Genomic DNA, 24,698 nt, shown 5'->3' on the forward strand with positions numbered 1-24,698 from the left:
GTGAGGTAGCTCTTACGGGCGGCCCTACCGGGGGAGAGCAGTGGCCACGGCCCTTCTCCCAAATGGTGGCTTACACGTACCATTGGGTCTGGGAGGAGATACCAAGTATCTCAACGTGTTCGTGGTACCTCAACACGTAAAAGAGAGGTAGCCCCGTATTGCTTGGGCGATCCTACCGGGGGGGGAGTGTCAGAATCCAACCTGCCGAGGGACGGACCGGAGGCGGAGAGCGGCCAACCCCAGGAATCTGGGCAACGGTCACGAACTGCCAAAGGGAAGAAACTCTGCAGGAATGGGCTGGCACCAAACCCAAATGGTGATGACACGTACCATTGGATCCGGGATGAGATGCACGAGCATCTTGACGTGTGTGTGGTACCTCTACACACGGCGGTTGCCAGTTGAACGATAGAGGTAGGCAGGGCCGGGACTCGAGCCCCCTCGGGCATTGCCTGGGGTTCCCGGATTGGGTTGGACTCTGCCGGGCTGTGGTCATACCGTGGGATTCGGTACCATGCGGGAGCTAATCCCAGGAACCTGGGTAACGGTGAGCGTATGGGGGAGGTGAGCTTGCCTTGAAACGCTCGGGCGCTATGCCTGCAGAGCATGGTAGGGCCTGACTCGCTAGCAGGACCGCCTCCACCAGTAGGGAACTGGTAGGCAAAACTTCGGTGATGCCGCGAGGTGGGCGTATCCCACCCCCTTAATGAATAAGGGATACACGCTTCGGCGCCAGGATTGAGGGACAGATCTTGACAGTGTACATAATGCACAGAAACCGAAGAACAAGAAAGAGGAACAATGGGCAGGGTGCCTTGTTTGGTGGAACCTGTCCGACAAATAGGCTGGAAGGCCGCGGGTGCGCTCTCCATGCGTGCACGTAATCGTGGAGTAGTAGACCACTCTCTCCTAATGTACCTGTGAATTAACAACGATATGTTATTCGGTTCATCGACATTCACATTCCAACATATCTGTCATCAGTCACTTAGCTCATCCCTTAAGTACACGCATAAAAGAGGTCCTAATTTTCATGCTCGTTCACACGAATATTCAGTTTATTTCATATTACGGAATTCCATTGAACGCTCCTTTGTAAAAAAAAAAAAAAAAAAAAAAAACCTCCAGGTTTTGATTCCGCTGACAGCGTTCAATTTCAACTTTAGGCTGGATTTTGAGCTCTCATGGCGATAAGCGGTTAAAGTTTTCCATGGGAGATACGTGTTCAACTTTGGGCATATTGACGGCAACCATGAACCATTATGTTGCCACCTATGAGACTTAAGTCCGCAATTATGAACGAAAAGTCGGCAACTATGAGCGTTTTGACGGCAACTGTGAGCCCTGGGTCGGCAATTATGAACAAAAGTCGGCAACTATGAGCATCATGAAAGCGAGTGTGAGCACTTTGGAAGCACCTGTGAACATTCTGAAGTCAACTGTGAGTATTTTGAAGATAAGCATGAAAAATTATGTTTTCAATTGTGAGCCCTATATTCGCAAATATGAACGAAAAGTCGGCAACTATGAGCGTTTTGACGGCAACTGTGAGCCCTGGGTCGGCAATTATGAACAAAAGTCGGCAACTATGAGCATCGTGAAAGCGAGTGTGAGCACTTTGGAAGCACCTGTGAACATTCTGAAGCCAAATGCGAGTATTTTGAAGATAAACATGAAAAATTATGTTTTCAATTGTGAGCCCTATATTCGCAAATATGAACGAAAAGTCGGCAACTATGAGCATCATGAAAGCGAGTGTGAGCACTTTGGAAGCACCTGTGAACATTCTGAAGTCAACTGTGAGTATTTTGAAGATAAGCATGAAAAATTATGTTTTCAATTGTGAGCCCTATATTCGCAAATATGAACGAAAAGTCGGCAACTATGAGCGTTTTGACGGCAACTGTGAGCCATAGGTCTGCAATTATGAACAAATAGTCGGCAACTATGAGCACTTTATTGGTAAATGTGAGCATGCTGACGGCTTGAGTGAGGAATCTGACGGCAACTGTGAGCCTTTTGACAGCAACCATGAAACATTTAACTTACACTATCAACTGTATATTTCATATTATGAATGAAAGGTCGACAACTATGAGCCTTGTGAGAGCGAGTGTTAGCAATTTCAGGGTTAGTGTGAAAATTGTCAAGGCAACGGAGAGTATTTGGAAGGTAAACATAAACTACAATGTCGGCAACTTTGACCCCAATGTCCGCAATTATGAACGAAAAGTCGGAAACTATGAGCGTTTTGACGGCAAGTGTGAGCACCCTGAAAGTACGTGTGAACATTCTGAAGCCAACTGCTAGTATTTTCAAGATAAACATGAAAAATTATGTATTCAATTGTGAGCTCTATATCCGCAATTATGAACGAAAAGTCGACAACTATGAGCGTTTTGATGGCAACTGTGAGCCTTGGGTCGGCAATTATGAACAAAAAGTCGGCAACTATGAGCATCATGAAAGCGAGTGTGAGCACTTTGGAAGCACGTGTGAACATTGTGAAGCCAACTGCGAGTATTTTGAAGATAAGCATGAAAAATTATGTTTTCAACTATGAGCCCTATATCCGCAAATATGAACGAAAAGTCGGCAACTATGATCGTTTTGACGGCAAGTGTGAGGATTTTGACGGCTAGTGTGAACCTTCTCATGGTAACTGTGAGCTCTATGTCCGCAATTATGAACGAATTGTGGGCAACTATGAGCATTTTGACGGCTTGTGTGAGGATCCTCATGGCAACTTTGAGCATTTTGATCCGATGATTCCTTCCACCTACTTCGATAAAAAAAAAAAATGTTTTCGTACATTCTCGGTAGAGATTTCTCTTCTCTAGTTTCACTAGTTTTCTTTCTGTTGAGAAGAAGAAAAAAGAAAAGAAAAAGAAAGAAAATGGAAAGAAAGAAAAAATGAAAGAAAAGAAAAAAAAAGATATCAAATTATGTACTCTCACGGGCGGTGTTCACGTTAAGCGTGGGCTCTGTTTGCCGTCAAATTTTCAAATTTCTACAACAATTTAGAGTATCTTTTCTTGTAGAAAAGTGCAGATACAATAATTCCTTACACGTACTCGAACGCATAATATCCAGGTACACTTGTTGTAGAAATTGCACTTCTCAGTTTTGAATAGTTTCCTTATAGTAGTGCAAAAGCTTAGTTTCGAATAAAAATGACCTCAAGTGTGAGCGAAATATAAATTTACTCTAATTTACTTTCATGCTCTATTATTGTTCACCCATTGAAAGAGTAAAGTATATGATTAAATAAAATTTATGTTATTATTATTATTTTTTTTCGCTTATCACTATTTTTCTTCTTTCCACTTTTCCGCACAATGTCAACACATCTTCGTGCACAGCTACACCTCTCTTAGTCGAAAACTTTTCAAACCTTCGGTAAAAGACAAACAAAAGTTTAGTTTGGTTAGCTTGTGGCTTCGCCCACAAAGCCCCTCCTTTTGAAGGTATTTCGCCCTTGCACCTCTTATTCTCACAATTCTAGGGAATTTCAAGTTTACTTTACTATTTCAACTAATTAAAAGATAAGATTTTGGATCCCAAGAAAACGCCTATTTAAATAGCGTGGGGATTTCTTCATCCTCCTTTAGACCCCTTAAACATTAAAAATATTCACTTTTGGCAATTTTGCTGTAGCTTAGTCTGGAAAGCCTACAATTATGCTAAATTTCATCATTGCAATCCTACCACAATTAACCGAACATTTTGGCGTGCAGAAGACGTCCCATATAAATGACATGAGAAAGACTTTTCAATTCCCCATAAAACCACTCTAAAGTTGAAAATTTTTACTTTGTACTGATTTACTTAGGTAACGCTAATGAAAACGTACAAGAATACCGAATTTCTCGTTTGTGTTCCAATTACAAGTAACTAAACTTTGAGATTACAAGTCTAAATAAAGGCCCATTTAAATAACATGGGGAATTTCTTCATTTCCTCTTTAGACCTCTTAAAAGTTAAAAATATTCACTTTTGACAATTTTCCTGTTGGTTAGTCCCGACAATCTACAATCATGTCGAAATTAGTTATTGTAGCCCTACAGGAAGTGCCCAATAATTTTGGGATGTCAAAGGTGTTTCATAGAAATAACATGGGAAATTTTTTGAGTTCCGCATAAAACCACGCTAAACTTGGAAATATATATCCAACTAGGTAAGACTTACGAAAACGTACAAGTATACGGAATTTCAAAGTTTTATTAAAAGTACCTAAAATTTCAGATTATAGGTCCGCAAAACCGTCCATTTAAATAACATGGGAAATATCTTCATCGCCCCTTTAGACCAACTAAACATTCGAAATATTCACTTTTGGAAATTTTCCTGTGACTTACTCCCGAAAGGCTACAGTTTCGTCAAATATGGCCATTATAACTCTACAGGAAGTGCCTCATAATTTGCGGGTGTGAAAGGCGTCGTATACGTAAAGCCTTCGTTGCTTTTTTTTTCTTACCACATTTAGTAATTTTATAAATTTTGAGGACATGTATAAGAATTTTGACGGCAAGTGTGAGCAGTTTGACGGCTAGTATTACAACGATAAAATACAATTCGCTGTAGCCTTGGTTCCTTATTTTCTTATAATACATACGAGCCACATCAAAATAACAATGTTTCCATTACGTGGTTTCTCTCCATTTATATATATATATATATATATATATATATATATATATTATTTATCTGATTGCCTGCCAACTAGATATTGAAAACCTTATTATTTTATGACATATGAATATCTTTTTTTTTTTGTATATTTGATAATTCTATATTTTTAACTAACTTCTTCTTCGAAATTAACCTATGTTAGTACATATAAAGAAATACTCATTGCCCAAGTACCGCTGTAGCGTGAACCATCTGACGGCAAGTGTGAGCCCATGTCCAAAATTATGAACGAAAAGTCGGCAACTATGAGCGTGTTCACGGCAACTGTGAGGCCTTGGCCGGCAATTATGAACAAAAAGTCGGCAACTATGAGCATCATGAGAACTAGTGTGAGCACTTTGAAAGCACGTGTGAACATTCTGAAGCAAACTGCGAGTATTTTCAAGATAAGCATGAAGAATTATGTTTTCAATTGTGAGCCCCATAACTGCAATTATCAACAAAAAGTCGGCAACTATGAACGAAAAGTCGGCAACTATGAGCAGCGTGAAAGCCAGTGTGAGCACCTTGAAAGCACGTGTGAACTTTCTGGAGCAAACTGCGAGTATTTTCAAGATAAGCATGAAGAATTATGTTTTCAATTGTGAGCCCCATATCCGCAATTATGAACGAAAACTAGGCAACTATGAGCGTTTTGAATGCAACTGTGAGGCCTTGGTCGGCAATTATGAACGAATGGTCGGCAACTATGAGCACTTTTTTTTTTAATGTGAACATTCTGACGGCTTGCGTGAGGAATCTGACGGAAACTGTGAGGCTTTCGACAACAACCATGAACCATTTAACTTACACTATCAGCAGTATGTTAGATATTATGAATGAAAAGTCGGCAACTATGAGCATCGTGGAAACGAGTGTGAGCATTTTGAAAGTACGTGTGAAGATTCTGAAGGCAACTGTAAGTATTTTGAAGATGGGCACGAACGAATATGTAGGCAAATATGAGCCCTTTGTCCGCAATTATGAACGAAAAGTCGGCAACTATGAACGTTTTGACGGCAACTGTGAGGCCTTGGTCGGCAATTATGAACGAATAGTCGGCAACTATGAGCACTTTTTTTTAATGTGAGAATTCTCACGTTTTGCGTGAGCATTGTGACAGAAACTGTGAGGCTTTTGACACCAACCGTGAACCATTTAAGTTACACTATCAGCAGTATGTTAGATATTATGAATGAAAAGTCGGCAACTATGAGCATCGTGGAAGCGAGTGTGAGCATTTTTAAAGTACGCGTGAACATTCTGAAGGCAGCTGTGTGTATTCTGAGGCTTAATAATAGATACCCCGGTTAGACGAGACCTCCGGGGTATCTACGCCACCTCAGGTGGTGTATTTTTTTCATTTTTTTCGCTCATAATTGCCGACTTTTTGCTCATAATTGCCGACTTTTACTTTGTTTTTTTCGCACTCGCTCATAATTGCCGACTTTTACTTTAATTTTTTGCACTCGCTCATAATTGCCGACTTTTACTTTAATTTTTCGCACTCGCTCATAATTGCCGACTTTTACTTTACTTTTTTCGCACTCGCTCACACTTGCCCATCTTTACTTGACTTTTTTCCCCGTATATAAAAGGGTTAGTAAGGGGGACCATGTCCCCCTCTCCGGCCGCTTTTTAGTGCCGTTCGTTTGATCATTACTCACACGCGCACGTGTCTGACTCGTGTCTGATCCGCGCGTGTTTTGTGGGTAAGCGGTCTTACAGGAGATGGAAGAACCTCGCAGCAAGTGTGGGCGAGATCTTCAAAGGGAACGTACGTTAGACAGGGGCGACCTCGTCCGTCAATTCCCTACCCCAGTCCGTACTGCCTGCATGACACCAGATACCACAGTTGCCATACTATCACCGACAAGTACACCTGGCTTTCAGGCTGTGCACTTTGCCCTCCATATAATGTGTCCGTTCCCAGAAATAGTACATTTGTCTCATGGTAAGCGGGGTCCCTTTTATTTGACGGCAACAAAGTCATCAATCACCGACATGGTTTACCTTCTCGCTCCCGTTAAACTTAAGCGTGCACGCACTGGCTTAATTGACGGCAACTGCGCCCTCCATCACCGCCACAATTTACCGTATGCTTTCTTATGTTGACTTTCATTAGTTTACTGTTATGTGCTGATTTCTTAATTTGGTTGTTTTCGCTCACAGTTGTGTACTTTCCTGATGAGGTATAAATATATATATCTTCTCTTGAGAGTGCAAAAGTGTCTTATGTGGAATGTTCCATATGCTCATAATTGCCGACTTTTTTTTTCCATTTGCTCATAATTGCCGACTTTACCTTTTCCCACTCGCTCACACTTGCCGATCTTTATTTTTTTTACACATACATAAAAGTGTTAGCAAGGGCAACATGGGTGTCATGATATGCAGGGGCTCCTCTGTATGACGGCAACTAAAGCATCCATCACCGACAAGGTTTACCTTCTCGCTCCCGTTAAACTTAAGCGTGGACGGACTAGTTTACATGACGGTAACTGCGCCCTCCATCACCGCCACAATTTACCGTATGCTTCCTTTTGTTGAATTTCAATAGTTTACAGTTATGTGGTGATTTCTTTTTCTTAATTTGGTTGTTTACGCTCACACTTGTGTACTTTTCAGATGAGGTATATATATATATATATATATGTTCTTTTCAGAGCGCGACAAGTGTCTCATGTGGAATGTTCCATATGCTCATAATTGCCGACTTTTTTTTCATTTGCTCATAATTGCCGACTTCACCTTTTCCCACTCGCTCACACTTGCCGATCTTTACTTCTTTTCACATACTTAAAAGTGTTAGTAAGGGGAACATGGGTCTCATGATAAGCACGGGCTCCTCTATATGGCGGCAACTAAGCCATCCATCACCGACATGGTTTACCTTCTCGCTCCCGTTAAACTTAAGCGTGCACGCACTGGCTTAATTGACGGCAACTGCGCCCTCCATCACCGCCACAATTTACCGTATGCTTTCTTTTGTTGAATTTCATTAGTTTACACTTATGTGCTGATTTCTTAATTTGGTTGTTTTCGCTCACAGTTGTGTATTTTCCTGATGAGGTATATAGTGTCTTATGTGGAATGTTCCATATGCTCATAATTGCCGACTTTTTTGTTTTGCTCATAATTGCCGACTTTACCTTTTCCCACTCGCTCACACTTGCCGATCTTTATTTTTTTTTACACATACATAAAAGTGTTAGCAAGGGGAACATGGGTCTCATGATAAGCAGGGGCTCCTCTGTATGACGGCAACTAAAGCATCCATCACCGACAAAGTTTACCTTCTCGCTCCCGTTAAACTTAAGCGTGGACGGATTAGTTTACATGACGGTAACTGCGCCCTCCATCACCGCCATAATTTACCGTATGCTTTCTTTTCTTGATCTTCATTTGCTTTCAGTTATGTGCTGTTCTCTTTTTTTTTTAATTTCCTTACTTTCGCTCACAGTTGTTGTGTAATTTCCAGACGATGTATATATATCCTCTTGAGAGTACAACAAGTGTCTTATCACACTTTTATGTTCTTTTTATTTATTTAATTCTCCCATTTGGAATATTCCATATGCTCATAATTGCTGTTTTTTTTTTCATTTGCTCATAATTGCCGACTTTACGTTTTCGCACTCGCTCGCACTTGCTGATCTTGACTTGTTTTCACATACATGAAAGTGTTAGCAAGTGGAACATGGGTCTCACGATAGACAGGGGTTTCTCTATATGACGGCAACTAAGCCATCCATCACCGACATGGTTTACCTTCTCGCTCCCGTTAAACTTAAGCGTGGACGGACTTGTTTACATGACGGTAACTGCGCCCTCCATCACCGCCACAATTTACTGTATGCTTTATTTTGTTGAACTTCATTAGGTTACACTTATGTGGTGATTTCGTTTTAAATTTGGTTGTTTTAGATCACAGTTGTGTGCTTTCTATCGACTCAAATTTCCAGACGATGTGTGTATCTTCTCGTGAGAGTACAACAAAGGTCTTATTTTCTTTTTAATTTTTACCACATATTTTTAAGTATGATAATGGTTTATTTATTTATTTATTTATTTATTTATTTTTGAACTTCACAGCCCTGTATTTCCATTTGGAATGTTTACCTACCTCGTCATTCATTTGCTGTGTTCTTCCCTTAGAAGTATTTAATTTTTATTAAATTATTTATTTATTTAATCTCGTTGAGAAAAATTCGTGTTCACAGAAAGAAATTATTCTTTCACTACCGAGGTGGCACACGCCAACACCGCGTTTTATCGGATTTCTGCCGTTCCTTCCCATATACTTTGCTGTTGCTATAGTGTGCACGAAGTCCCTTGAAATTTTAACCTATCTGCCACGATTATGCACCGGAGCAAAGAGATGCAATAAACCTATCTTTTCTTTCGGGGGGGGGGGGAGTTGGGTTTGTGAGAAAAATCCATGGATGAATTTTTATATATATTCCGTGTCACTGCGGTTAAATATATATTCTTTACATATTTCTTTACTTTGCCATGCTTTTCCTTACTTTTCAGTGCTTTGCCATGGTTTGGGTTGAAATTTCACTTTTGTAGTTAGAACAGTTTTGTTAAAAACGTGATTTGCAATAACAACAATTTCAAACATTAGCAAAAAGTAAAAATATTGGAATTTGCATTATTTCTGTATCAGCCACCTCGTGGCTAAGCCGTTAATATATGCGCTTCTGGCGTTAGGGATCCAAGTTTTATTCCGGCAAACAGCCTGGGTCGTTCGCCTCCCGTATTAAGCCAAATTTCAACTTTCTTGCACATATTTATTACTATTATTAGTATTATTATTAAAAATGAAATTAAATGAAATCTTCAAGATTTACGTCCCACAATTATGCTGGGATCAAGGTACACCTCATGTAGAAATTGCACTATTCTGGTTTGAATAGTTTCGTTAAAATAGTGGGAGAACGTAATTTACAAAAAAAAAAAAAAAAAAAAAAAACATGACCACAAGTGTGAGCGAAATGTAAAAGTTTTCCAATTTACTTTCTTACTCTGTTATTGCTCACCCATTAGCACAGAATAGTATCTGGTTAAGTGACATTTATGTTGCTTTACTTCTTACCGCATTTTTTAAACCTTATAAATTGTGACGGCAAGTGTGAGCATTTTGACGGCACGTGTGAGCATTTTGACGGCAACTGTGAGCATGTTGACGGCAACTATGAGCCTTATCTGCGCAAATATGAGAGTACTAATATTATACATATTTCAATGCACAGTGTTTAGGTACAGGTAGGCTGGTAATGTCACTAATCTATCTTTCGTCAAGATAGTGGAAAAACAGAATCTGGGATGACCGTCATTCCGAATGTGAAGGAATAAACAACAGTGTTGTTGTTTGCTCTCTCCCTACATCATTGTTCATTAATTGAAGCTGGAATGGATATTAGTGATTTCTTTTCATTATTTCTATGTTTATCCCCCCCCCCACACACACACACTGCTCTAACGATTGTCTTATTTTTACGGTGCATGCCCACACATCTTCATTTCCAATAAACCTCGTTTTAGCCGGAAAAATTTTCAACCCTCCGCTACATTTTGAACTGTAATAACTTTTTTAATTATTTATTATTATTATTTTTATTATTATTATTATTTTTATCATTTTTGTAAATGTGAATATAAAAATTCCTAATAACCTACTGCGATATACTGTGTTTGCATATATTCCGTTTAGAAATATTACTATTCTAGTTTTATTGGTTTTTTCTATTCGTAGTGGGAAGAAAATGATTTCAATTTCTCATCTATCCTTGCAGGTAGCGTTCAAAGCCCTTGACGGCCAGTGTGGTCTGTGCTTGCAGTAATATTTTCAACCTTCTGCACCAATTTGAAGTATATTTTCCTTCATAAAATTGGAGTTACTACAATTCTTTATATCAATTCCCGTGCACAGTATTTCATACACTTTCTGTGCAAATTGCACTATTCTGGTTTGAATAATTTCCCAAAAATAGTGTAGAAACGTAATTTCAAACAAGCTTGACCACAAGGGTGAGCGAAATGTAATGGTATTCCAATTTACATTCTCACTCTCTTATAGTTCACCCATTGACGCAGAATAGTATATAGTTAAATAAATTTTATATTGTTTTCCTTTTTATCAATATTTTTCCTCGTCTCACCTTCCACCACAGTATCCACACATCTTTGCGGCAATCGAAACCTGTCTTCGCCGACAAAATTTTAACCCTCCGGTAAAAGAGAAACTGAATTTTCTCTGTTAGTAATTTGTATATACAAACTGTTTGTACGTTGTCGCATGTACTGTGTTTAAGTACGTCTTGTGTAGAACTTTCACTATTCTAGCTTCTACGGTCTCTTTACAATTGAGAAAGAACATGATTTTGTGTTCTCCTCTACACCTGCCGGCTGCGTTCGCAGTTTTCGACGGTCAGTGTGGCCTCTGTTTGCCGTCAAATGTTCAACCTTCTGTAACATTTTAAAGTTTTATATATATATGGCGATACAACAATTCTTTTTATGAACTTCCCTGTAAAGTATGTAGGTTCACGTCTTGCAGAAATTAAATTAATCGGGTACGAATAGTTTTCTTGCAATAGTACAAAAACTTAATTTGGAATAAAAATGACCACAAGTGTGAGCAAAATGTAAAATTCTTCTTATTTACTTTCTTACTCTATTATAGGTCGCCCATTGAAAGAGTAAACTATATGGTGAAATAAAATTTATGTTGTTTTTCTTTTTATCACTATTTTTCTTCTTTTCATTTTCCCTCACAATGTCCGCACATCTTGGCGGACAGCAAAGCCTGTCTTCGCGGACAAAATTTGCGGTGCTGCTTACAAAATGCCTACGTTTGAAAAGATATATCATGTCTCAATTGTACCTGTGAATTAACAACGATATGTTATTCGGTTCATCGACATTCACATTCCAACATATCTGTCATCAGTCACTTAGCTCATCCCTTAAGTACACGCATAAAAGAGGTCCTAATTTTCATGCTCGTTCACACGAATATTCAGTTTCTTTCATATTACGGAATTCCATTGAACGCTCCTTTGTAAAAAAAAAAAAAAAAAAAAAAAAACCTCCAGGTTTTGATTCCGCTGACAGCGTTCAATTTCAACTTTAGGCTGGATTTTGAGCTCTCATGGCGATAAGCGGTTAAAGTTTTCCATGGGAGATACGTGTTCAACTTTGGGCATATTGACGGCAACCATGAACCATTATGTTGCCACCTATGAGACTTAAGTCCGCAATTATGAACGAAAAGTCGGCAACTATGAGCGTTTTGACGGCAACTGTGAGCCCTGGGTCGGCAATTATGAACAAAAGTCGGCAACTATGAGCATCATGAAAGCGAGTGTGAGCACTTTGGAAGCACCTGTGAACATTCTGAAGTCAACTGTGAGTATTTTGAAGATAAGCATGAAAAATTATGTTTTCAATTGTGAGCCCTATATTCGCAAATATGAACGAAAAGTCGGCAACTATGAGCGTTTTGACGGCAACTGTGAGCCCTGGGTCGGCAATTATGAACAAAAGTCGGCAACTATGAGCATCGTGAAAGCGAGTGTGAGCACTTTGGAAGCACCTGTGAACATTCTGAAGCCAAATGCGAGTATTTTGAAGATAAACATGAAAAATTATGTTTTCAATTGTGAGCCCTATATTCGCAAATATGAACGAAAAGTCGGCAACTATGAGCATCATGAAAGCGAGTGTGAGAACTTTGGAAGCACCTGTGAACATTCTGAAGTCAACTGTGAGTATTTTGAAGATAAGCATGAAAAATTATGTTTTCAATTGTGAGCCCTATATTCGCAAATATGAACGAAAAGTCGGCAACTATGAGCGTTTTGACGGCAACTGTGAGCCATAGGTCGGCAATTATGAACAAATAGTCGGCAACTATGAGCACTTTATTGGTAAATGTGAGCATGCTGACGGCTTGAGTGAGGAATCTGACGGCAACTGTGAGCCTTTTGACAGGAAAACCATGAAACATTTAACTTACACTATCAACTGTATATTTCATATTATGAATGAAAGGTCGACAACTATGAGCCTTGTGAGAGCGAGTGTTAGCAATTTCAGGGTTAGTGTGAAAATTGTCAAGGCAACGGAGAGTATTTGGAAGGTAAACATAAACTACAATGTCGGCAACTTTGACCCCAATGTCCGCAATTATGAACGAAAAGTCGGCAACTATGAGCGTTTTGACGGCAAGTGTGAGCACCCTGAAAGTACGTGTGAACATTCTGAAGCCAACTGCTAGTATTTTCAAGATAAACATGAAAAATTATGTATTCAATTGTGAGCTCTATATCCGCAATTATGAACGAAAAGTCGACAACTATGAGCGTTTTGATGGCAACTGTGAGCCTTGGGTCGGCAATTATGAACAAAAAGTCGGCAACTATGAGCATCATGAAAGCGAGTGTGAGCACTTTGGAAGCACGTGTGAACATTGTGAAGCCAACTGCGAGTATTTTGAAGATAAGCATGAAAAATTATGTTTTCAACTATGAGCCCTATATCCGCAAATATGAACGAAAAGTCGGCAACTATGATCGTTTTGACGGCAAGTGTGAGGATTTTGACGGCTAGTGTGAACCTTCTCATGGTAACTGTGAGCTCTATGTCCGCAATTATGAACGAATTGTGGGCAACTATGAGCATTTTGACGGCTTGTGTGAGGATCCTCATGGCAACTTTGAGCATTTTGATCCGATGATTCCTTCCACCTACTTCGATAAAAAAAAAAATGTTTTCGTACATTCTCGGTAGAGATTTCTCTTCTCTAGTTTCACTAGTTTTCTTTCTGTTGAGAAGAAGAAAAAAGAAAAGAAAAAGAAAGAAAATGGAAAGAAAGAAAAAATGAAAGAAAAGAAAAAAAAAGATATCAAATTATGTACTCTCACGGGCGGTGTTCACGTTAAGCGTGGGCTCTGTTTGCCGTCAAATTTTCAAATTTCTACAACAATTTAGAGTATCTTTTCTTGTAGAAAAGTGCAGATACAATAATTCCTTACACGTACTCGAACGCATAATATCCAGGTACACTTGTTGTAGAAATTGCACTTCTCAGTTTTGAATAGTTTCCTTATAGTAGTGCAAAAGCTTAGTTTCGAATAAAAATGACCTCAAGTGTGAGCGAATTATAAATTTACTCTAATTTACTTTCATGCTCTATTATTGTTCACCCATTGAAAGAGTAAAGTATATGATTAAATAAAATTTATGTTATTATTATTATTTTTTTTCGCTTATCACTATTTTTCTTCTTTCCACTTTTCCGCACAATGTCAACACATCTTCGTGCACAGCTACACCTCTCTTAGTCGAAAACTTTTCAAACCTTCGGTAAAAGACAAACAAAAGTTTAGTTTGGTTAGCTTGTGGCTTCGCCCACAAAGCCCCTCCTTTTGAAGGTATTTCGCCCTTGCACCTCTTATTCTCACAATTCTAGGGAATTTCAAGTTTACTTTACTATTTCAACTAATTAAAAGATAAGATTTTGGATCCCAAGAAAACGCCTATTTAAATAGCGTGGGGATTTCTTCATCCTCCTTTAGACCCCTTAAACATTAAAAATATTCACTTTTGGCAATTTTGCTGTAGCTTAGTCTGGAAAGCCTACAATTATGCTAATTTTCATCATTGCAATCCTACCACAATTAACCGAACATTTTGGCGTGCAGAAGACGTCCCATATAAATGACATGAGAAAGACTTTTCAATTCCCCATAAAACCACTCTAAAGTTGAAAATTTTTACTTTGTACTGATTTACTTAGGTAACGCTAATGAAAACGTACAAGAATACCGAATTTCTCGTTTGTGTTCCAATTACAAGTAACTAAACTTTGAGATTACAAGTCTAAATAAAGGCCCATTTAAATAACATGGGGAATTTCTTCATTTCCTCTTTAGACCTCTTAAAAGTTAAAAATATTCACTTTTGACAATTTTCCTGTTGGTTAGTCCCGACAATCTACAATCATGTCGAAATTAGTTATTGTAGCCCTACAGGAAGTGCCCAATAATTTTGGGATGTCAAAGGTGTTTCATAGAAATAACATGGGAAATTTTTGAGTTCCGCATAAAACCACGCTAAACTTGGAAATATATATCCAACTAGGTAAGACTTACGAAAACGTACAAGTATACGGAATTTCAAAGTTTTATTAAAAGTACCTAAAATTTCAGATTATAGGTCCGCAAAACCGTCCATTTAAATAACATGGGAAATATCTTCATCGCCCCTTTAGACCAACTAAACATTCGAAATATTCACTTTTGGAAATTTTCCTGTGACTTACTCCCGAAAGGCTACAGTTTCGTCAAATATGGCCATTATAACTCTACAGGAAGTGCCTCATAATTTGCGGGTGTGAAAGGCGTCGTATACGTAAAGCCTTCGTTGCTTTTTTTTCTTACCACATTTAGTAATTTTATAAATTTTGAGGACATGTATAAGAATTTTGACGGCAAGTGTGAGCAGTTTGACGGCTAGTGTTACAACGATAAAATACAATTCGCTGTAGCCTTGGTTCCTTATTTTCTTATAATACATACGAGCCACATCAAAATAACAATGTTTCCATTACGTGGTTTCTCTCCATTTATATATATATATATATATATATATATATGTATTATTTATCTGATTGCCTGCCAACTAGATATTGAAAACCTTATTATTTTATGACATATGAATATCTTTTTTTTGTATATTTGATAATTCTATATTTTTAACTAACTTCTTCTTCGAAATTAACCTATGTTAGTACATATAAAGAAATACTCATTGCCCAAGTACCGCTGTAGCGTGAACCATCTGACGGCAAGTGTGAGCCCATGTCCAAAATTATGAACGAAAAGTCGGCAACTATGAGCGTGTTCACGGCAACTGTGAGGCCTTGGCCGGCAATCATGAACAAAAAGTCGGCAACTATGAGCATCATGAGAACTAGTGTGAGCACTTTGAAAGCACGTGTGAACATTCTGAAGCAAACTGCGAGTATTTTCAAGATAAGCATGAAGAATTATGTTTTCAATTGTGAGCCCCATAACTGCAATTATCAACAAAAAGTCGGCAACTATGAACGAAAAGTCGGCAACTATGAGCAGCGTGAAAGCCAGTGTGAGCACCTTGAAAGCACGTGTGAACTTTCTGGAGCAAACTGCGAGTATTTTCAAGATAAGCATGAAGAATTATGTTTTCAATTGTGAGCCCCATATCCGCAATTATGAACGAAAACTAGGCAACTATGAGCGTTTTGAATGCAACTGTGAGGCCTTGGTCGGCAATTATGAACGAATGGTCGGCAACTATGAGCACATTTTTTTTCTAATGTGAGGATTATCACGGCTTGTCTGAAGAATCTGGCCGCAACTGTGAGACTTTTCACAGCAACTGTGAACCATTTAACTTACACTATCAGCATTATGAATGAAAAGTCGGCAACTATGAGCATTGTGTAAGAGAGTGTGAGCATTTTGAAACTACGTGTGAACATTCTGAAGGCAACTGTGAGTATTTTTAGGATGAGCACGAATCAGTATGTGGGCAACTATGAGCCCTTTGTCCGCAATTATGAACGAAATGTCGGCAATTATGAGCGTTTTGACGGCAACTGTGAGGAGTTGGTCGGCAATTATGAGCAAATAGTCGGCAACTATGAGCACTTTTTTTTTTGAATGTGAGCATTCTGACGGCTTGTGTCAAGAATCTGACCGCAACTATGAGACTTTTGACAGCAATCATCAACCATGTAACTTACACTATCGGCATTATGAATAAAAAGTCGGCAACTATGACCATCGTGGGAGCGAGTGTGAGCTTTTTGAAAGTACGTGTGAACATTCTGAAGGCAACTGTGAGTATTTTGAAGATAAGCACGAAACATTATGTAGGCAACTATGAGCCCTTTGTACGCAATTATGAACGAAAAGTCGGCAACTATGAGCGTTTTGACGGCAACTGTGAGGAGTTGGTCGGCAATTATGAGCAAATAGTCGGCAACTATGAACACTTTTTTTTTTGAATGTGAGCATTCTGACGGCTTGTGTCAAGAATCTGACCGCAACTATGAGACTTTTGACAGCAACCATCAACCATTTAACTTACACTATCAGCAATATGTTAGATATTATGAATGAAAAGTCAGCAACTATGAGCATCATGGAAGCGAGTGTGAGCATTTTGAAATTACGTTTGAACATTCTGAAGGCAACTGTGAGTATTTTGAAGATGAGCACGAACCATTATGTAGGCAACTATGAGCCCTTTGTACGCAATTATGAACAAAAAGTCGGCAACTATGAGCGTTTTGACGGCAACTGTGAGGCCTTGGTCGGCAATTATGAACGAATAGTCGGCAACTATGAGCACTTTTTTTTTAATGTGAGAATTCTTACGTTTTGCGTGAGCATTGTGACAGAAATTGTGAGGCTTCTGACACCAACCATGAACCACTTAAGTTACACAATCAGCAGTATGTTAGATATTATGAATGAAAAGTCGGCAACTATGAGCATCGTGGAAGCGAATGTGAGCATTTTGAAACTACGTGTGAACATTCTGAAGGCAACTATGAGTATTTTGAAAATGAGCTGGAACCATTAAGTAGGCAACTATGAGCCCTTTGTACGCAATTATGAAGGAAAAGTCGGCAACTATGAACGTTTTGACGGCAACTGTGAGGCCTTGGTCGGCAATAATGAACGAATAGTCGGCAACTATGAACGTTTTGACGGCAACTGTGAGGCCTTCGTCGGCAATTATGAACGAAAAGTCGGCAACTATGAGCGTTTTGACGGCAACTGTGAGGCTTTGGTCGGCAATTATGAACGAATAGTCGGCAACTATGAGCGTTTTGACGGCAACTGTGAGGCCTTGGTCGGCAATTATGAACGAATGGTCGGCAACTATGAGCGTTTTGACGGCAACTGTGAGGCCTTGGTCGGCAATTATGAACGAAAAGTCGCCAACTATGAGCGTTTTGATGGCAACTGTGAGGCCTTGGTCGGCAATTATGAACGAATGGTCGGCAACTATGAGCACTTTTTTTCTTAATGTGAGCATTCTGACGGCTTATGCAAATAATGTGACGGGAACTGTGAGCCTTTTGATAGCAACCATGATCCATTTAACTTACACTATCAGCAGTATGTTAGATATTTTGAATGAAAAGTCGGCAACTATGAGCATCGTGGAAGCGAATGTGAGCATTTTGAAACTACGTGTGAACATTCTGAAGGCAACTATGAGTATTTTGAAGATGAGCTGGGACCATTAAGTAGGCAACTATGAGCCCTTTGTACGCAATTATGAACGAAAAGTCGGCAACTATGAGCGTTTTGACGGCAACAGTGAGGAGTTGGTCGGCAATTATGAGCAAATAGTCGGCAACTATGAGCCCTTTTTTTTTGAATGTGAGCATTCTGACGGCTTGTGTCAAGAATCTGACCGCAACTATGAGACTTTTGACAGCAACCATCAACCATGTAACTTACACTATCAGCATTATGAATAAAAAGTCGGCAACTATGACCATCGTGGGAGCGAGTGTGAGCTTTTTGAAAGTACGTGTGAACATTCTGAAGGCAAGTGTGAGTATTTTGAAGATAAGCACGAAACATTATGTAGGCAACTATGAGCCCTTTGTACGCAATTATGAACGAAAAGTCGGCAACTATGAGCGTTTTGACGGCAACTGTGAGGAGTTGGTCGGCAATTATGAGCAAATAGTCGGCAACTATGAGCACTTTTTTTTTGAATGTGAGCATTCTGACGGCTTGTGTCAAGAATCTGACCGCAACTATGAGACTTTTGACAGCAACCATCAACCATTTAACTTACACTATCATCAATATGTTAGATATTATGAATGAAAAGTCAGCAACTATGAGCATCATGGAAGCGAGTGTGAGCATTTTGAAATTACGTTTGAACATTCTGAAGGCAACTGTGAGTATTTTGAAGATGAGCACGAACCATTATGTAGGCAACTATGAGCCCTTTTTACGCAATTATGAACAAAAAGTCGGCAACTATGAGCGTTTTGACGGCAACTGTGAGGCCTTGGTCGGCAATTATGAACGAATGGTCGGCAACTATGAGCACTTTTTTTCTTAATGTGAGCATTCTGACGACTTGTGCAAATAATGTGACGGGAACTGTGAGCCTTTTGATAGCAACCATGATCCATTTAACTTACACTATCAGCAGTATGTTAGATATTATGAATGAAAAGTCGGCAACTATGAGCATCGTGGAAGCGAATGTGAGCATTTTGAAACTACGTGTGAACATTCTGAAGGCAACTATGAGTATTTTGAAGATGAGCTGGAACCATTAAGTAGGCAACTATGAGCGCTTTGTACGCAATTATGAAGGAAAAGTCGGCAACTATGAACGTTTTGACGGCAACTGTGAGGCCTTGGTCGGCAATTATGAACGAATAGTCGGCAACTATGAACGTTTTGACGGCAACTGTGAGGCTTTCGTCGGCAATTATGAACGAAAAGTCGGCAACTATGAGCGTTTTGACGGCAACTGTGAGGCCTTGGTCGGCAATTATGAACGAAAAGTCGCCAACTATGAGCGTTTTGATGGCAACTGTGAGGCCTTGGTCGGCAATTATGAACGAATGGTCGGCAACTATGAGCACTTTTTTTCTTAATGTGAGCATTCTGACGACTTGTGCAAATAATGTGACGGGAACTGTGAGCCTTTTGATAGCAACCATGATCCATTTAACTTACACTATCAGCAGTATGTTAGATATTATGAATGAAAAGTCGGCAACTATGAGCATCGTGGAAGCGAATGTGAGCATTTTGAAACTACGTGTGAACATTCTGAAGGCAACTATGAGTATTTTGAAGATGAGCTGGAACCATTAATTAGGCAACTATGAGCCCTTTGTACGAAATTATGAAGGAAAAGTCGGCAACTATGAACGTTTTGACGGCAACTGTGAGGCCTTCGTCGGCAATTATGAACGAAAAATCGGCAACTATGAGCGTTTTGACGGCAACTGTGAGGCCTTGGTCGGCAACTATGAGCACTCTTTTTTTAAAATTTGAGCATTATGACGGCTTGTGTGAAAAATCTGACCGCAACTGTGAGACTTTTGACAGCAACCATGAACCATTTAACTTACATTATCAGTATTATGAATTAAAAGTCGGCAACTATGAGCATCGTGTAAGCGAGTGTGAGCATTTTGAAAGTACGTGTGAACATTCTGAAGGCAACTGTGATTATTTTGAAGATGAGCACGAACGAGTATGTGATTAACTATGAGCCCATTGTCCGCAATTATCAACGAAAAGTCGGCAACTATGAGCGTTTTGACGGCAACTGTGAGGCCTATGTCCGCAATTATGAACAAATAGTCGGCAACTATGAGCGCTTTGACGGCAAGTGTGAGCATTGTGACGCCTTTTGTGACGATTCTGACGGCAACTGTGAGCCATTAGTCGGGAACTATAAACTTTTATGTCGGGGACTATGAATGAAAAGTCGGCAACTATGAGCGTTTTGACGGCAACTGTGAGGCATTTTTCGGCAATTATGAGCGAGTAGTCGGCAACTATGAGCGTTTTGACGGCAACTGTGAGGCCTTAGTCGGCAATTATGAACGAATAGTCGGCAACTGTGAGGCCTTGGTCGGCAATTATGAACGAATGGTCGCCAACTATGAGCACTTTTTTTCTTAATGTGAGCATTCTGACGGCTTGTGCAAATAATGTGACGGCAACTGTGAGCCTTTTGATAGCAACCATGAACCATTTAACTTACACTATCAGGAGTATGTTAGATATTATGAATGAAAAGTCGGCAACTATGAGCATCGTGGAAGCGAATGTGAGCATTTTGAAACTACGTGTGAACATTCTGAAGGCAATTATGAGTATTTTGAAGATGAGCTGGAACCATTAAGTAGGCAACTATGAGCCCTTTGTACGCAATTATGAACGAAAAGTCGGCAACTATGAGCGTTTTGACGGCAACTGTGAGGCATTGGTCGGCAATTATGAACGAATAGTCGGCAACTATGAACATTTCGACGGCAATTGTGAGGCCTTGGTCGGCAATTATGAACGAAAAGTCGGCAAGTATGAGCGTTTTGACGGCAACTGTGAGGCCTTGGTCGGCAACTATGAGCACTTTTTTTTAATGTGAGCATTATGACGGCTTTTGTGAAAAATCTGACCGCAACTGTGAAACTTTTGAGAGCAACCATGAACCCTTTAACTTACATTATCAGCATTATGAATTAAAAGTCGGCAACTATGAGCATCGTGTAAGCGAGTGTGAGCATTTTGAAATTACGTGTGAACAGTCTGAAGGCAACTGTGTTTATTTTGAAGATGAGCACCAACCAGTATGTGATTAACTATGAGCCCATTGTCCGGAATTATCAACGAAAATTCGGCAACTATGAGCGTTTTGACGGCAACTGTGAGGCCTATGTCCGCAATTATGAACACATAGTCGGCAACTATGAGCGCTTTGACGGCAAGTGTGAGCATTGTGACGCCTTTTGTGACGATTCTGACGGCAACTGTGAGCCATTAGTCGGGAACTATAAACTTTTATGTCGGGGACTATGAATGAAAAGTCGGCAACTATGAGCACTCTGACGTCAAGTGTGAGCAATTTGACGTCTACTGTGAGGATTCTGACGGCAACTGTGAGCTATTTGAGTGGAACTATTAAGCATTGTGTGTGCAACTTTGAACGCTCTGAGGGGTTTCCTGAACATGTTGACAGCATGTATGAACCACATTTCGGGAACAGTGGGCAATCTGACGGGAACTGTGAACATTGTTGTTGGCGACTTTTCACCCAGCATAACGTTAGAATATGACGGCAACCGTGGCTTCGTTTGCCGTCATTTTTGACATTCTGTGATTTTTCGTGACTGGTGTGCAATCGAGAGGAATCGCTACATTATAGGGATTAGGGTACAGAAGCAGCCCCGTTTACACTTTGTTAAGTCCTGGCTTGAAATTGTTCTATGAGGTTGTAATTAACATGAGTTTGACCTAATTCATGTTTTTGGATTGTTCTTTACATTAATTTTGTAACCCGAGCGCGAAAAGCAGCCCTTTTCGTAGAGAACTTTTTACCCAGCATAACCTTTGAGTATGGCGGCAACTGTGGCTTCGTTTGCCGTCATTTTTGAGATTCCGTGATTTTCGTGACTGGTGTCCGATCGAGAGGAATCTCATCACTATAGGAGGTATGGTAGTGGGCAATCCTGCTATATACTTAGGTTAGGTTAGGCTGGCTTATACTTTCAATTTGTTCCCAGAAGTTAGGAGAGTGTAAAAGTTGTTAAGTTTTGAGTGTCGTATTCTGTAACGGTTTATATATATACTGGATGTCAAATCACGTTTTCCCACCCTTGCGTGGGATGTATACGGCAACCGTGGCTGCATTCGCCGTCATGGTCAAAACGAGGCTGCGCAACGCCGGCAATTTCAAGACAGGTGTAGTATCGAGAGGAATCTCTACACTATAGGAGGTAGGGTAGTGAACAAGCCTTCTATATAAACATTCCCTTTAAATTGTTCACGGAGGTTGGAGAGACCGCTAATGGTATTGCTTTCTAAATGAGGCTTACTTTTTTCTCTCCGCGGCCTAGTCTGTCGAGAAATCTTGACTTCTGGCCACAGACAGAAAGCTAGTCTTCGCAGGAGGCGGAAATGGCTAAATTGGGAAGGGAAGCCACAGGCTGGTTGGTTTCTTTATGGGAGTCTAAACGCACTATCGCTGTTGATGTTGGTTAATTTTGAAGGCGGACTAATATCGGCGGATGGTAGTGTAGGCTCAAAAGGAATTTTATCAGCCGCAGGCAAGAACCCTGGGATGCTATTCACGGGCGTCCTAGCCGGTCAAGGTGTAGAGGAGGTTGCAAAACCTGTTGCTGCCTGGGATGAATGCTTCATAGAAATGTGCGTCCATGGGCGGACCTATGAAAGGGCATGCAGTGCGGGTTTGCCAGCACGCCTAATGTTGTCCAAAGACTTCCTCGTATTTTGACAAAGAATGTCAGAAACCTTGGTCGGACGGCTGTTTCTAAGAGGGCACGTGGCGATGGGGAATGTGTGAGGTAGGCTCTCATACGGAAGTACTTGTCGTTTACGGGAAGGAGACAATCCTTCTTAACCCGAGGCCTAGCCTGTCGATCACGCCTTCGGGCAATTGACTTCTGGCCGATGCCGCTTTGTGCGGTTGCTGAATGCGAAGAATACTTGAACGGAAGCTACTGTCACACCCAGAGGACACGAGTAAGACTTATATCACTGGAGCAGGAGCCTAAATGTGCTTTTGTGGGTAGCCATACGGCCAGTTCTAACGTGTGCGAGGCCCCACGAGAGTAGGCTTATTCTGGTGGATGAGAAGTCTTTTAATATTTGCTCTGTCGGGTGAACGGAAGCCACAGTCATCCGTAGGACACGAGTAGACTTATTTCACTGGAGCAGGAGTCTAAATGTGCTTTTGTGGGCAACCTTACGGCCAGTTCTAACGGGAGCCAGGCCCCACAAGAGTAGGCTTATTCCGGTGGAGAAGGAGTCTTTAAAATTTGCTGTGTCGGGTGAACGGCTATATTTGAACGGAAGCCACAGTCATCCGTAGGACACGAGTAGACTTATTTCACTGGAGCAGGAGTCTAAATGTGCTTTTGTGGGCAACCTTACGGCCAGTTCTAACGGGAGCCAGGCCCCACAAGAGTAGGCTTATTCCGGTGGAGAAGGAGTCTTTAAAATTTGCTGTGTCGGGTGAACGGCTATATTTGAACGGAAGCCACAGTCATCCGTAGGACACGAGTAGACTTATTTCACTGGAGCAGGAGTCTAAATGTGCTTTTGTGGGCAACCTTACGGCCAGTTCTAACGGGAGCCAGGCCCCACAAGAGTAGGCTTATTCCGGTGGAGAAGGAGTCTTTAAAATTTGCTGTGTCGGGTGAACGGCTATATTTGAACGGAAGCCACAGTCATCCGTAGGACACGAGTAGACTTATTTCACTGGAGCAGGAGTCTAAATGTGCTTTTGTGGGCAACCTTACGGCCAGTTCTAACGGGAGCCAGGCCCCACAAGAGTAGGCTTATTCCGGTGGAGAAGAAGTCTTTAAAATTTGCTGTGTCGGGTGAACGGCTATATTTGAACGGAAGCCACAGTCATCCGTAGGACACAAGTAGACTTATTTCACTGGAGCAGAAGTCTAAACGTGCTTTTGTGGGCAACCTTACGGCCAGTTCTAACGGGAGCCAGGCCCCACGAGAGTAGGCTTACTCCGGATGAGAAGGAGTCTTTAAAATTTGCTGTGTCGGGTGACCGGCCATGAAACCTTTGTGAGGACTTGTCTCCTCGTTTCCACAGCATTTCCGCGCCTGTAAGTTGCGGAAGGTAGCATGCTATGCTTGAAGAACTGTCATCCGTTTAAGGACAGGAGTAGACTAATTCCATTGAGGCAGGAGTCTAATATGCTTTTGTGCACAGCCATACGGCCAGTCCTAACGGGAGCAAGGCTCGCAAAAGTAGGCTTTATTTCAATGGACCAGAAGTCTTTAATATTGCTCTGTCGGGATTGTCAGTTCAAACGGGAGCAGTTTCTGCACGCTACAAACCGCTGACGAGATCTTTCTCGTGTCAATGTGATTCCCTAGCCTGGGCCGGCGCAAGGCTGGCTGGCGAACAAGGTAATTGGGCCTCTGGGTTTCATACACACGAGGTGTCTCAGATGCGTTTAGGGTGAACAGGAATAATCCGTGCAGTTCTCTAGCCTGGGCCGGCGCAAGGCTGGCTGGCGAACAAGGTAATTGGGCCTCTGAGTTTTGCATTTCGGAGTTTCCTTAATTCAGGGAGGAGCCACAAAGAAGAGTCCTGAGAGTTTCTCGTGTCCATGCAATTCTCTAGCCTGGGCCGGCGCAAGGCTGGCTGGCGAACAAGGTAATTGGGCCTCTGAGTTTTGTACACACGAGTGGTCTTAG

The sequence above is a fragment of the Thermobia domestica genome, chromosome 6, assembly GCF_964235325.1.
Source record: "Thermobia domestica chromosome 6, izTheDome1.hap1.1, whole genome shotgun sequence".
NCBI classification, from domain to species: Eukaryota; Metazoa; Arthropoda; class Insecta; order Zygentoma; family Lepismatidae; genus Thermobia; species Thermobia domestica.